This window comes from Sus scrofa, chromosome 9 (genome assembly GCF_000003025.6).
Source record: "Sus scrofa isolate TJ Tabasco breed Duroc chromosome 9, Sscrofa11.1, whole genome shotgun sequence".
Classification (NCBI taxonomy): domain Eukaryota; kingdom Metazoa; phylum Chordata; class Mammalia; order Artiodactyla; family Suidae; genus Sus; species Sus scrofa.
The window spans coordinates 66,653,565-66,667,711 of record NC_010451.4 but is presented as its reverse complement, the minus strand read 5'-3'; the positions used below and the strand labels follow the sequence as shown (position 1 = coordinate 66,667,711).

Below are 14,147 nucleotides of genomic sequence, written 5' to 3'. Positions count from 1 at the left end.
CGTCATTTTCCACTGAAGCACGTGACAGAAGAGGGGGAGGGAAGTTGGTGACTTTTGATCCATATGAGCAGAGGAAGTGGGAACTAGAGCCTGAAGGGTTTGGTGACCTGGCTTTCAAAGGTGTTTAAAGTTAGTTCTGCAAACGTCCCCTAAAAGAGTACGTTTCGGTCTCAGGTTCAGAGGCTGTAATGAGTAGCCAAGGACCATTCACTTCCTTGTGAACTGGGGGCCCATGGCAGTGGGTCCTGGCAGCTTTTACGTGTTCTCTGAAAGAAGCTCAAATGTATGTCTACAGATACCCACCTCCCCCACGCTCAATATTTCCCTCTCCCACATGTATGCACACACATACGTGTGTGAGTTTCTTTTTTTTTTTCTTTTTCTTTTTGCTTTTTAAGGCCGTACCCGTGGCATATGGAGGTTCCCAGGCTAGGGGTCGAATTGGAGCTACAGCTGCCGGCCTACGCCACAGCCACAGCAACACAGGATCCAAGCCAAGGCTGTGACCTACATCACAGCTCAGGGCAATGCTGGATCCTTAACCCACTGGGCAAGGCCAGGGATCAAACCCACAACCTCATGCTTCCTAGTCGGATTTGTTTCCACTATGCCACAACAGGAAGCCCATGTGTGTGTATGTTTTAAATGTTCATTTAAAACCTGGTCTCAGAAAAGTCAAAGAATAGGGAGAGAGGAGGATCGGAAAGGGCAGCAATTTAAGAACAAATTGGCTGTCATAAAACCAGTGGTGGTCCTGAAGGTGGATGGATGCACCCTTTCCGAAACAAGCCAAATGGAATTTGCCTTGGAATTTTTCCAACTTTAATGTATGGTGGCCAATACTACACTCCCTGGAAATCATTGCACCCTCCCTCCGGGCATATTTGCCAATTGAAACAACGAAATGAGCTCTAACTGGAGCTTTTGTTCCACCAAAAACTCCTTACCAGGACCTGTTCCTGGCACTGCATGTGACCAAGCATGGATTCTAGGGTACTATCTTCCCCTGAGGAATGTCTCATCAAGGTGACCAGACAGGCATAGAGAGTAGCAATGAAGCAGCGTCAGAGACTCAGACTGGACCAAAGGAAGAACTTTTTGATAGTGAGGATTTTTAAACAAAGCTTGGGCCGCCAAAGAGGAAAACCCCAGCTCAGGAGGACTGTGGGGATGCTGGGGGCATCAAATGAATTATAAGCCTTAAAGGCAACCCTTGCGATCTGGTGACCCACTTCATTTTGGGTGTGTCTAAGCTCCCTTTACTCCCCTTTAATCTGCCAGCCAGAGTCACCCAAGGCAGCTCAAATCAGCCTCACGCCAATGACATTCTTCATTGAGACTCACCCCTGCAGTCTCCTAAGTACTTCAGGTTGGATCACATACTCTCATCTGAGAGGCTCAGGGAGATGTCAGGACTTGCCTTCCATCTCACAAGTCTGAGGTGTGTGTGTGTGCCTCTGTGTGTGTGTGTGTGTGTGTGAGAGAGAGGGGGGGGGCATGAGGACAAGAAACTCTCCCTACCAGGCTGATGGCAGGATGGAATCTGTTACACATAGGAGTCTGTTAATTCAACAAGCAAAAGGGCCCCTTTATTGGGTGGCTTCCAGCAGCAGAGGCAGAAGTTCCTAAAACCAGCCAGAGGCTTTTTAAGGTGCCCACAAGCCCACGTGTTACGATGCAGAACCTCTAACCTGCAAGGTCCCATCCCCTGCCTTCCAGCCCTTATTACCCCCGGGGGGACAGAAACCTTGTAAACTAAATTCTCACGGTGCCCCAAATCCAGCTAGCTCCGAAGTCTTGCTTTTCCATTCCACCCCACCCCCTCCACCCACATGGCTGAGGTCACCCCCGCCCAGCCTCTTTTGCAACCTTCCCAAGTTCGTGCATGAGAGAGAGAAGAGGAAAACTCAGAAGGAAGTGGCTGGGTCTCACCAAACTCCCTTTTTTACTCCCAAAGCCTTTTGCCTCTGACCCGGCTGAGAGCGTCGTTTTAAGAGGAGACCCCCCCCCGCCCCCCACAACACAGAGAGAACCCCCGCCTGCCTTTGGAAGCTGAAAGGGCCCTGGAAACTTTTCTTGGTTCCTGTCTGTTCCAGCAGCACCAGAGGTATTTGGGTTTGGGGAGGTTGTGGGGAGGAATGGAGGTAAGGGAGGCTTAGAATCTGGCCCTAAGACCCCCAGAAACTCCCAGAGCGTGGCACAAGCCAAGGCAGAAAGGACTCCCTGCCCAGCCCCTGAGTCAGGGGCCAGCTCGGGGCTCCAGCAAAACGATGCAGCTGCCAGGACAGTCAGAGGAGGGCGGGCCAGAAGGGAGCCCTTCAGCAGGGCTGGGTCCTGCTAGGACCCAGCGTCCCCTTGCCGCTTTGACAGGGCACCTCCTGGGATGGAATCAGGTCAACCAAAGGGTCTCATTGGGAAGCAGAAACCCCTTGAGTAGGGAAGTGTCCCTCTTGTTCTAAATCATACATGCCTCTCATCACAGCCCTGCGGTGCTAGGAGAGCCAAGGAAAGAAGTTGGACTGATCTGGGTTTTAGTCTTAGCTTGTCACAAACTTGTTAGTTGTTTCTGACTCTGGAATCCACTTAACTCTGGAATCCACTTAACTCTGGAATCCACTTAACTCTGGAATCCAGTTAACGAAATGATGGCATTTCGTTAACTACAAAGTGTCCTATAATTCCTAGGCATTTATTTATTTATTTATTTATTTATTTATTTGCTATTTCTTGGGCTGCTCCCACGGCATATGTAGGTTCCCAGGCTAGGGGTCCAATCAGAGCCGTAGCCACTGGCCTACGCCAGAGCCACAGCAACGCGGGATCCGAGCCACGTCTGCAACCTACACCACAGCTCACGGCAACGCCGGATCGTTAACCCACTGAGCAAGGGCAGGTTCCTAGTCGGATTCGTTAACCACTGCGCCACGACGGGAACTCCTAGGCATTTATATTAATTAAAATAATTTCTTTGGACTTAGCACCCCCACCACACAAGTCCCATGGAGATAGTAATTTCTCTATATCTTCAGACCTACCTAGTGTTGATGCATGGTAGGCAATGCAGTCCATAAGCTAGATGGAAGGAGGGATGGATGGATAGATGGATGGACAGAAAGGTAGATGGATGGATGGATGAATGGGGATGGACAAATGCATGACTACTTATTGAAGACTCAATATTCTCAGCATAGGAGTTCCTGCTGTGGCGCAACAGGTTCAGCTGCATCTTTGCAGCACCAGGACACAAGTTTGACCCCTGGCCTGGTGCATGGATTAAAGCTGCAGCTAGGTCACAACTATAGCTCGGATCTGATCCCTGGCCTGGGAACTCTAAATGCCGCGTGGCTGCCAAAAAAAAAAAAAAAAAAAAAAAAGCTCTTTGAAGGGATACTGAGGTTTGAGGCACTGTCCTGCCCTCTGGGCACTGACAGTCCATTTGGGAAGATAGGACTAATACCTACAAAGAACTTAAAAGAATAGGCGTGCTGAGCCTCCTGAAACCAGGGCTGTGGGTTCCCAGTGGGAGCATGTCTAAACTTGCTGGGATTTAGGTGGGTGAAGCAGGCTTGTAAGCCTCCCTGAGAGGCAATAAAGACTTGTACTGCCCAGGTAGCCTGTTTTCAAAGACAGACTTACTCCCAAGACTGTAAATCCCATTATGATTTAGGGTGGATGCATTTGTCCTTCTCCAAGGCGTGGGAGCAGGGAGCGGAGGCATTGACATGAGATAAGATAGGGTGGAGGGGGAGCCCTGCCTGCTTCAGAATTCTCCTCTGCCTCTGCTCGCTGCCCTTTACCTTTCCTCCTTGGCAGCAGAAATGACACCTCACCCAACACAAACGAGGCAGAAGACTATGTCCAGTCCTGGCTGGGGGCAGCAAGGTAGCGAAGGGAGTGGGAAGGTGAAAGCAAAGCAGGTGCAAGAGTTCTTAGAAGACCGACTTCAAAACAAATTCTAGAGGGAGCTCCCGCTAGGGCACAGTGGGTTAAGAATCCGACTGAAGCAGCTCAGGTCACTGCAGAAGTGCAGGTTTGATCCCAGACCCTGCACAGTGGGTCAAAGAATACAGGTGTTGCCACAAGCTGCAGCATAGATCACAGCGGCGGCTCAGATTTGATCCCTGGCCCAGGAACTTCCACAGGTGAGAACATTAAAAAAAAAAAAAAAAGGTGGTACTTAGGGAGCATCAACTCAGTCTTTCTTCCTCCCTGGGCACTGAGCTACAGCTTTGGCAGATGGGCAAGGCCAGGGCTTAGAAGTACGGCCTGGCAAGAGGGGATGAAGCGTTAGTCACGTGTGCTAGAGATGAGTCCCCGGCAGATTCTGCTCAATGGGGACCTGGGCTGGCTGAAGGGGGACCCTGCATTCCACACCTGCTTTTCACTGTTATTTAACAGTGGAGGGTGATGACTCAGTCTGGCCTCTAGGAGAATGCATCTGAGTCAGCATGGGAGGGAGGAGGCTAAAAAAGACAGCCTTGGCCAAAGCCCAGCCAAGGGCAGAGCCCGGAGGACCTGAAAAGGGATTTCAGTCACAGTCTGAAATCTACACATGCTTTGATGAGCTCAGCCAGTGCCTACACCCAGGCCACACCCTGTTGCCACTGACACAGTCCTGGTCACCTTTTTGCAGCTAATTATCCTGGGACCAAAGACCAGGCTATTTTATTTTATTTTTCAAACAAAAGAGCTCACATATTTATTACTGCACCAACCTATTAGTGCAGAAGCATAGAAACAAAGAAAAAAGATCACTTTCCCAGAGTTCCTCTTGAGGCTCAGCAGGTTTCGAACCCAACTAGTATCCATGACGATGTGGGTCCAATCCCTGGCCCCATTCAGTTGAGCTCCGTGTAGGTCATAGACGTGGTTCGGATCCTGCATTGCCATGGCTGCGGTGTAGGCTGGCAGCTGTAGCTCGTCTTAGACCCCTAGCCTAGGAACTTCCATGTGCCACAGGTTCATCCCTGAAAAAGAAAAAAAAAAAAAAATCGTTTTCCCAGTAGAATATGTCCAGCGGTCCAGATAGGGGTGATGTCTCTGGCTAGATGCTAGTGGCCTTGATACAGCAGCTGTGTGGCTATCATCTCATGTGTGATTCCTTATAGACCCAGCTTGGTTCTTCTCCAGTGTCTCCTCTTGGAGTCATATCTGATTTTATTACCAGTTTTCATGCGAATCCATTGGGGGAATGGGCCAATTCTGCTTTTGTTTCTTGGCCAGGATTGGCTTGATCCTGAATGTCTTGTGAGAAGGCATGGTGAGGAACAGAGTCAAGTCTCCATGGTGGTGGAGAAGGGGAGAGAGAGACAGACTACTGTAAATAGCAGTGTCAGGAAAGAGCTGCACCCTGGCAGTGTGGTGGGGAGCTCTGCAGCGGCAGCCCACTTTGAGGGTGCATCCAGGGGAAGGACCAGGTTGGTGTTGGGTAAGGGGAGCTCAGAGTCAAAGCTGAGGTGAGTTCAAAGGATCTGGGGAAGAAAAGACTCAAGTAAAACTCAAAGAGAAGGAGTTCCTGTTGTGGCTCAGTGGTTAATGAATCTGACTAGGAACCATGAGGCTGCAGGGTCGATCCCTGGCCTCACTCAGTGGGTAAAGGATTCGGCGTTGCCGTGAGCTGTGGTGTAGGTCGCAGATGTGGCTTGGATCTGGCATTGCGGTGGCTGTGGTGTAGGCTGGTGGCTACAGCTCTGATTCTACCCCTAGCCTGGGAACCTCCATGTGCTGCAAGTGCAGCCCTAGAAAAGACAAAAAAAAAAAAAAAAAAAACCTCAAAGAGAAGACTATAAACCTCAGAAGGTTAGCATGTAGCCAAAGAACTGAGCATTCTTTCTGTGGCCTCCAGGAGAAATCCACACCAGTAGAGGGAAGAAGTTCCATAGGGGCACTTCTGACACCATCTTTCCATGAACATGGTGGAGAGGGCTCAAGCACTGAGTGGGAGGTTAGATTCAATGAGATTTGAGGTTTTTCTATAATGTACTGGAGCAGGCTCCACACTGGTAACTTGAAATTAGCCATGATGGGAGTATTTACACCACAGAAAGTGGCAGGCAACACAAAACAGTTCTCTGTCCCTCCCCTTCCACGGTTAACCATTTATCTGGGTCTTTCCAATTTGCTATAAGAACAGGGCAATACCACCCTGCAGAATCAGCCATAGCCATGAATGGAGACCATTTTTTCCATGAGAAAAGAGACTCATCAAGATTAAGCAAGGTCACGAACATATGGAGCTGGGATGAGAACTCTGACTCCAAAACTCATGATCATTCCATCCGTGGTCTCAGGAGGCCTCCTTCTCCTGTCCCAGATGCAAAAATGACTTGTCCTATCAGGAAGTCACACTGCGATGACTTTGGGCAGCCATCCATCCACATGATCTTTTTAAAGAAATGCTGTCTTTATTTGATATTCTTAATTAGAGTAACAACTTAGACTTGTGTAACAAATTTGAACACAAGACGTATATAAAATAAAAACAGTGCCTAGCCTCTAATCTAGGCTTTTCCACCTTCTATTAGTCATTTAGTGTGTATCTATCCATAGCTTTCTGTGTATATAGGATAAGCCTAAATATAATATTAAACATGTAGTCACACACATAGTGTTGTTTGTTTTTATATGACTGAGATCATACTGTACAAAATATTCGGTGATTTATATTACTTAAGTTATTATATTTTTCCACATTGTTATTCACTCTTTTTAAAACTGCCTGGTTTTCCAGAGTACACATGGATCATAATTTATGCAGAGAATCTCTTACTAATAGACATTTACGTTACAATGTTCTGCAATCATCTTTGTAAAAATGCATGTTTGAATATATGTGTATTTCTGTTGGATAAAGCTCTAGAATTACAATCTAGAGTATATGCATATTAAACTTTGATACTGTAAAATTGTCCTCCAAAAAAAATGGTGCCAGAACTCCTGTCGAGGCTCAGTAGTAAACGAATCTGACTGGGAACCATAATGTGGCAGGTTCGATCCCTGGCCTTGCTCAGTGGGTTAAGGATCCGGTGTTGCTGTGAGCTGTGGTGTAGGTCACAGACTCAGCTTGGATCCCAAGTTGCTCTGGCTATGGTGTAGGCCAGCAGCTGTAGCTCAGATTCAACCCCTCCCATTCCCCTGGGAACTTCCATATGCTTCAGGTGTGGTCCTAAAAAAAAAAAGAGAGATGAAAAAGATGGTGCCAATTTATAGGCAATAAACAAGAATGTTTCCACTACCTGTCAACACTATTATCATCAACTTTATTGACTTTTGCCACTCTGGTGGGTTAAAAAAGACAAAAAAAAAAAAAAGGTAATTTTTAACTTCATATGGCCTTAAAAGTTAGTAAAGTTGAGGAATTCTTGCTGTGACAAAGTGACAAAGTGACAAAGTGGGTTAGGAATCTGATGAGAGCGGCTCAGGTTGCTGTGGAGGTGCAAGTTCGATCTCCAGCCCCCAGCAGTGGGTTTAAGGATCCTGTGTTGCCACAGCTGTGGCGTAGATTGAGTCCAAGCAGCTGAGGCTCGGATTCAGTCCCTGGCCTGGGAACTTCCATACACTGTGGGTGCAGCCATTAAAAAAAGAAATTAGTACATGATGGAGGATAATAGCAGAAATTGACATAACATTGTAAATCCAGTATAATAAAAGAATTTTAAAAATATTTTAAGGCGTTCCCGTCGTGGCTCAGTGGTTACGAATCCAACCAGGAACCATGAGGTTGCAGGTTCCATCCCTGGCCTCACTCGGTGGGTTAAGAATCCGGCGTTGCCGTGAGCTGTGGTGTAGGTTGCAGACGTGGTTCGGATCCCGCGTTGCTGTGGCTCTGGTGTAGGCCGGCAGCTACAGCTCCGATTAGACCCCTAACCTGAGAACTTCCATATGCCTCAGAAGCGGCCCTAGAACTGGCAAAAAAAAGACAAATATATATATATATATATAAATATATATATATATATATTTTTTTTTTTAAATAAAAAGACTCTTAGGCCAAAAAAAAAAAAAAATTTAGTGAGGTCGAGAATCTCTCAAATCTTACTACTTATCATTTCCGAGATCTCTAGTGGTTACTTATTTGTATTCTTCACCAGCTTTGATGCTCTGTGCTGTCTCCGATCCTCTGCAGAGTGCTTTCCACGCAGTGGATAGTGAGCCTCTTACACACGCGCACAATCCACCTCCCCCACCCTCCCCCTCAGCTTTCCTTTCATATGCACACCAGCTCTGCTGCCCTGTCCAACCCAAACCTTCCAGCCCCAGAGCCTCTCTGGCACCGGTACTAAGTGCAGGGTGTGTGATCCTCATTTAATTTCACAGACGGCAGTAGGACCTAGCAGCTAAAGAGTGTGGTCTCTGGAGTTAAGCCTGGGTTCAAAACCCAGCTCTACCACCCCCAGGCTGTGCTCTGAGAGCGGAACTACATACTTGATTTCTCTAAACACCTGTTCCTTCAGTGGCAAAATAGAGATAAGAATAGTGTCAATCCCACAGGCTATTTTTCTGCGCTAGTCATAGTCACAAAAGAGCTAACATTGGGAGTTCCTGTCATGACGCAGAGGGAATGAATCTGACGAGGAAACTTGAGGTTGCTGGTTCGATCCCTGGCCTCGCTCAGTGGGTTAAGGCTCTGGCATTGCCATGAGCTGTGGTGTGGGTTGCAGACGTGGTTTGGATCCTGCATTGCTGTGGCTGTGGATGGCAGCTATAGCTCCGATTCAACCCCTAGCCTGGGAACCTCCATGTGTCATGGGTGTGGCCCTAAAAAGCAAAAAAAAAAAAAAAAAAAAAAAAAAAGCTAACATTGCTTAAGCCCTTAATTTGTGCCAGTAAATGTATTATAATGACATATGATGTATGTTAAATGTAGTATAACAGTATATTCATCCATTAACCTCACAATGATATGCATAATGTTTATTTGCCTATTTGCGAAGTCCTCTGCACAATGCCAGGCAAGTAAATATTAGCTTATAGTGGGAGTGTTGACAACTCCACATGGCTACGTGGGACCCCACTCCCTTCCACCTCAGGATGCTCGATCTTGAGCCCTGTGGTCAGTCCTCACACAACAGCTCCTATTTAGCAGCCCATTCCCTCCACTTCCACTGGGGCTTCTGTCCCTTTCCCTCCATCTCCTACAGCTCTACTAGGGTTCTCTTGGGCTTCTGTGCACACAGATTCTATGGGTTCAAACTCAGGAGGTCAAGGAGCAACATGGCACAGAGCCGCCTTCTCTGGCCTTGGATGCACACGTTGGCTCATCTGTACATTGCATGTGGCCTTAGATGCTCACGAGTGACTTAGCTTCTCTTGGCCTCCCAAAGGGCTATTGGGCCCTCTGATTCCCTAAGCTCTACAGAGCACCCAGAACAACCCCCTGCAGGTGCTCGGCCAGTGCTAGTTCCTTTCCCACTTCTCCTTTCTCCCTTTTGTTCTGACTTCCTCTCTAGGGCACTGTATTGGCTTATGATGCTAAGTTAGTTTGTTGTACCAAAGCCTTTAGAAAAGGGCTCACCATTGCTCTAATTAATGCTTAGGACATGTGCCTTTCAGGAGCTTCTGAGTCACTTGTCCCTTGACTGGTTTCCTTGTGGGCAGTGACACCCATTGCAAAATATCAGCCCTGGTTAATACTTTGTATTCTCATCCTCTGTGGGTCTGAAGTGTAGGAATTGTTTGATGAATGAATGAATGAATGACAGGATCCTTGGTCTGATATTCACAAGCCTTCTTTTTTTTCCAGAAATGGTATGATTATTTTAAGTCCACTTTTATTTATTTTTAAGTGTTATTGAAGTATAGTAGATTTACACCAGTGGGTTAATTCCTCCTGTGTTGCAAAGTGATTCAGTTATACATACATATACATATACATTTTTTTTTTTTTTGGACCCCATTGAGGCATATGGAGCTTCCCAGGCTAGAGGTCCACAGCGCCACAGCCTCAGCAACATTGGATCCTTAACCCACTGAGTGAGGCCAGGGATCGAACCCCCATCCTCACGGATGCTAGTTGGGTTCATTAACTGCTGAGCCACGACGGGAGCTCCCTACCTATACATTATTTTTCATATTCTTTCCCATTATGGTTTATCACAGGATAGCAAATATAGTTCCCTGTGTTCTACAGTAGGACCATTCTATATATAATAGAATGTTGTGTATCCATTCTATATATAATAGTTTGGATCTGCTAATCCCAAACTCCCAGTCCTTCCCTCCCCAACCCCACCTCCACCTTGACAGCTACAAATCTGTTGTCCATATCTGTGATTTGTGTTTTGTAGATATTTTCATTTGTGTCATATTTTAGATTCCACACAGAAGTATTATCATACGCTATTTGTTTTTCTCTTTCTGACTTACTTCATTTAATATGATAATCTCTAGCTCCATCCATGTGGCTGTAAATGGCATTATTTCATTCTTTCTGATGGCTGAGTAATACTCCATCATATATGTGTCCCATATCTTTTTTTATCCATTCATCTGTCAATGGATATTTAGGTTGTTTCCATGTCTTGGCTATTGTAAGTAGTGCTGCTATAAAAATAGGGATATGTGTATCTTTTTGAATTGTAGTTTTGTCTGGATAATGTGTGGATTGTGTGGGTATGTGTGGTATTGCTGTATCATATGGAAAACCTATTTTTAGTTTTTCAAGGAAACTTCATACTGTGTTTCATGGTGGCCGTACCAATTTACATTTCATCAACAGTGTAGGAAGTTTCTTTCTTCCACACCTTCTCCCGCATTTGTTATTTGTTGACTTTTTAATGATGACTATTCTGACCTGAGTGAGGAGATCCCTTACTGTAGTTTTGATTGGCATTTCTCTAATAATCAGCCAATGCATGGCTCACCTTTGTTTCTTCTCTAGATTTTCTCTTTCCACACCCTTCACCTCACCCTTGCCTGAAGCAAACCATCTACCTTCTCCACTCTCCCGTTCCCAGAGTTTTGATCATTTCATTCCCTCCTCTGAAATATCACCCCCAATCACATTGTCATTTCTTCAGAGCCCAGTTGACTTGCTGCCTTCTCCCCCAGCCCTGAACCCCCTCAGCACTTTCTCTGAGCCTCTGTTGGGCACTTCACACTTTCTCTCTATTATAATCACTCAGCCCCTGTCCTTGTCCTTTCTCCCATGATGACTCCCTGGAATGGGCTTCTATTTCCTTCATATTTTTGCTCCTCCCAATGTCTAGTGCACAGCTTGGCATGCAGTAGACATGTAGGCATTTGCTGAAGGAATGCATGGGCAATCAAGACCTTCTGCCCACCATGCTGATCTAGCCCTCCTGGGTTATAGTGGATGGTCCAGTGCCACCAACTCTGGCCCCTGGGCCAGGCAGCCCTAAGCAGAGTCTCAAATCACTTTTGGGTCACGACATGGCTCGTGGGATGGGAGGGACGAACCGTCCAAAGCCTCTGGGAGTTTCTGTTTTAACTCGGTAATACCTAGGCACTACCCCCCAGGCAAGCCTCTCAGGCTCAGTGAGTTACAACACCAGTAGATAAAGCAGATAAAGGATTTTTCTTTTCTTTTCTTTTTTATGGCCACACCCAAGGCAGATGGAAGTGCCCAGCCCAGGAACTGAATCTGAGCTGCAGCTGCGACCCCATGCCACAGATGAGGCGATCCTTTTGCTGAACTGCACTGGGCCAGGGATCGAACCTGCCCCTCTGCAGTGACTGCAGTCAGATGCTTAACCCACCACGCTGCAGCAGGAATTGCTCCAATAAAACATCTTCGGCCAGAAGGGCCTTTGGGTCTTTGGGGCCCAAATGGCTCATTCTCTAGTTGGAAAGCCAAAACTCTAAGAAAGGAAGTAACTGGCCCAAAGTTACACAGTAACAAAGTTGACAACTAGAATCAACACCTCAGGGCATCCAATTTGGAGCTTTGTCCGGGGGAAAAAAAAAAGCACAGCATGTTAAGTTTTATTAGGAGCAAAATGAGGACTATGGCCAGGGAGCAGATTCTCAGCTAGTTCTGAGGTATTGGCTCCAAAGAGATAGAGGGGGAAGTCAGTTATTATATACAATTTTAGTGAATGGGGAGTAAATGCCATCAAGCACACATTTTGGCAGAGGCTTGCTGCTAGTCACAAGAAGCCAAAGTCACCACTGATCACTTTAGTGCTTTTCTAGATACCAGGAGATGCAAGAGTTGGACTCATAAAATCTTCTGAAAATATCTACTTATCTTATCTGCAGGCCTGTTCTTTTTTTTTTTTTTTTTTTTTTTTTTGCCTTTTCTAGGACCGCTCCCATGGCACATGGAGGTTCCCAGGCTAGAGGTCTAATCAGAGCTGTAGCTGCCGGCCTATACCACAGCCACAGCAACGCCGGACCCTTAACCCACTGAGCAAGGCCAGGGATCGAACTCGCAACCTCATGGTTCCTAGTTGGATTCGTTAACCACTGTGCCACAACAGGAACTCCTGCAGGCCTGTTCTTCTAGTGTTTCCCAGAGCACAGAGTGCCTTGTTCCTGATCTCTATCCTGAATCCCTTTCAGGGGGTGTTGAAGGCTAGTGGCTGCAGTGGCTAGGGACCTAACCCTTACAGAGGCAGATGGCAAGTGCCAATTTTTAGTTGGCATCCAGTACTAGGTAAGCTCAGCCGAGCCAACTTTTGACACCTCAGCCAAGCAGAGTTAGATCAAGGTTAACTGGAGTTCGCTTTGTGTCCCTGTGGAAACGAATCCAACTAGTATCGATGAGGATGTGGGTTAAGGAGCCGGCCTTGCCGTGAGCTGTGGTGTAGGTCACAGATGCGGCTCAGAACTAGCCTGGGAACTTCCACATGCTGTGGATGTGGCCCTAAAAAGCAAAATATCAATCAATCAATCAATCAATCAATCAATCAAGGTTAACTCAGTATGTCTAGTGCATCCAAGCTTAGAAGACCTAAGAGTTGAGAATAGTGAGTATATGTGTACATGTGAGGGTGGATGCAAAGAGCCAGTTAAGCACAATTCTCTGAGACGGTTATGTTGTTAAAATAATAATGCTAGGGAGTTCCTGTTGTGGTGCAGTGGAAACGAATCTGACAAGGAACCATGATGTTTCGGATTCGATCCCCGGCCTTGCTCAGTGGGTTAAGGATCCGGCATTGCTGTGAGCTGTGGTGTAGGTCACAGAAGTGGCTCAGATCTGGCGTTGCTGTGGCTGTGGTGTAGGCTGGCAGCTGCAGCTCCGATGAGACCCCTAGCCTGGGAACCTCCCTCCATATGCCATGAGTGTGGCCCTAAAAGCAAATAATAATAATAATAATAAATATATATATATATATATATATATATATATCACATATAACTATTTTTCTCTTGTAGCAACAATACATGTTTGACATGTTTTGTTGCAAAAAAAAATTGGAACATACTAAAAAGCACAGAGAACAAAACTAAAATCATATAGTTTCCTACCACCCAGAATTAACCGACATTTTTAGTATTTTTTTCCTAAACCATTTTCCATGTAAGGAGGAATTCATTTCAATACTTGGAGGGGGGTATGGTATGTATGGTTTAGTGTCTTCTGTTGTTCATTTGAGTCCTATGGCCTTAGCATGTGCCCGCATTATTGTAATTCGCTCACAAACTCCATTCTAATGACTGCTTAATGGTTCATTGTGCGCCACGATTATTTAGCCGCTTGTGTATTATTGGATGTTTATAAACAATCCTGGGGAAGAACATTCTTGAACAAGTCTTTGCCACATTTCAGATTTTTTTTTTTTTAGGGCAAATTCCTAGAAGTGGAAGGCAGGGACATTTTTAAGGCTCTCAATACTTGCTGCCAAGCAGCTTTCCAGAAACATGCACCCATTACACCCCCAGCAGCTGCATCAGAGAAGAGGCTTTTGATTCTGTCAATGCAGCAACACCTCGGGCTGGGGGAGGGGCACTCTTCCATCCAAAGCCTCTCAGCAGCCCTAACAATGGACCCCTTGTCCCACCCCCATCCCCTCTTCCCACACTGCCCTCCATCCCTGGCTCCAGGCTTTGACTAACTGCAAGGCCTCTGTTCAGTCCAATCTGGCCTTCTTGGTGCTCCAGGCTGCCTCCAGAGCAGGGCGGGTTAAAAGGTGAGAAGCACTGTGTCCTGTGGGGCCACCATTTTTCCGGCCTTGAGGAGACCC

At 46.5% G+C, this 14,147-nt stretch overlaps 1 protein-coding gene across 2 annotated transcripts in view; it reads left to right on the top strand.

Annotated features, from left to right (window-relative positions):
• Positions 1,678–14,147, top strand: part of RAB7B (RAB7B, member RAS oncogene family) — a 30,399-nt gene continuing 17,929 nt past the window's right edge. Inside the window, exon 1 of one of the 2 annotated variants that reach the window (XM_003357412.4) lies at positions 1,678–2,107. The gene's annotated coding sequence lies outside the window, so the exon portion shown is untranslated. Of the gene's footprint in view, positions 2,108–13,912; positions 14,094–14,147 lie in introns of those variants that run through there. The other variant, XM_005667540.3, reaches the window with a different exon arrangement.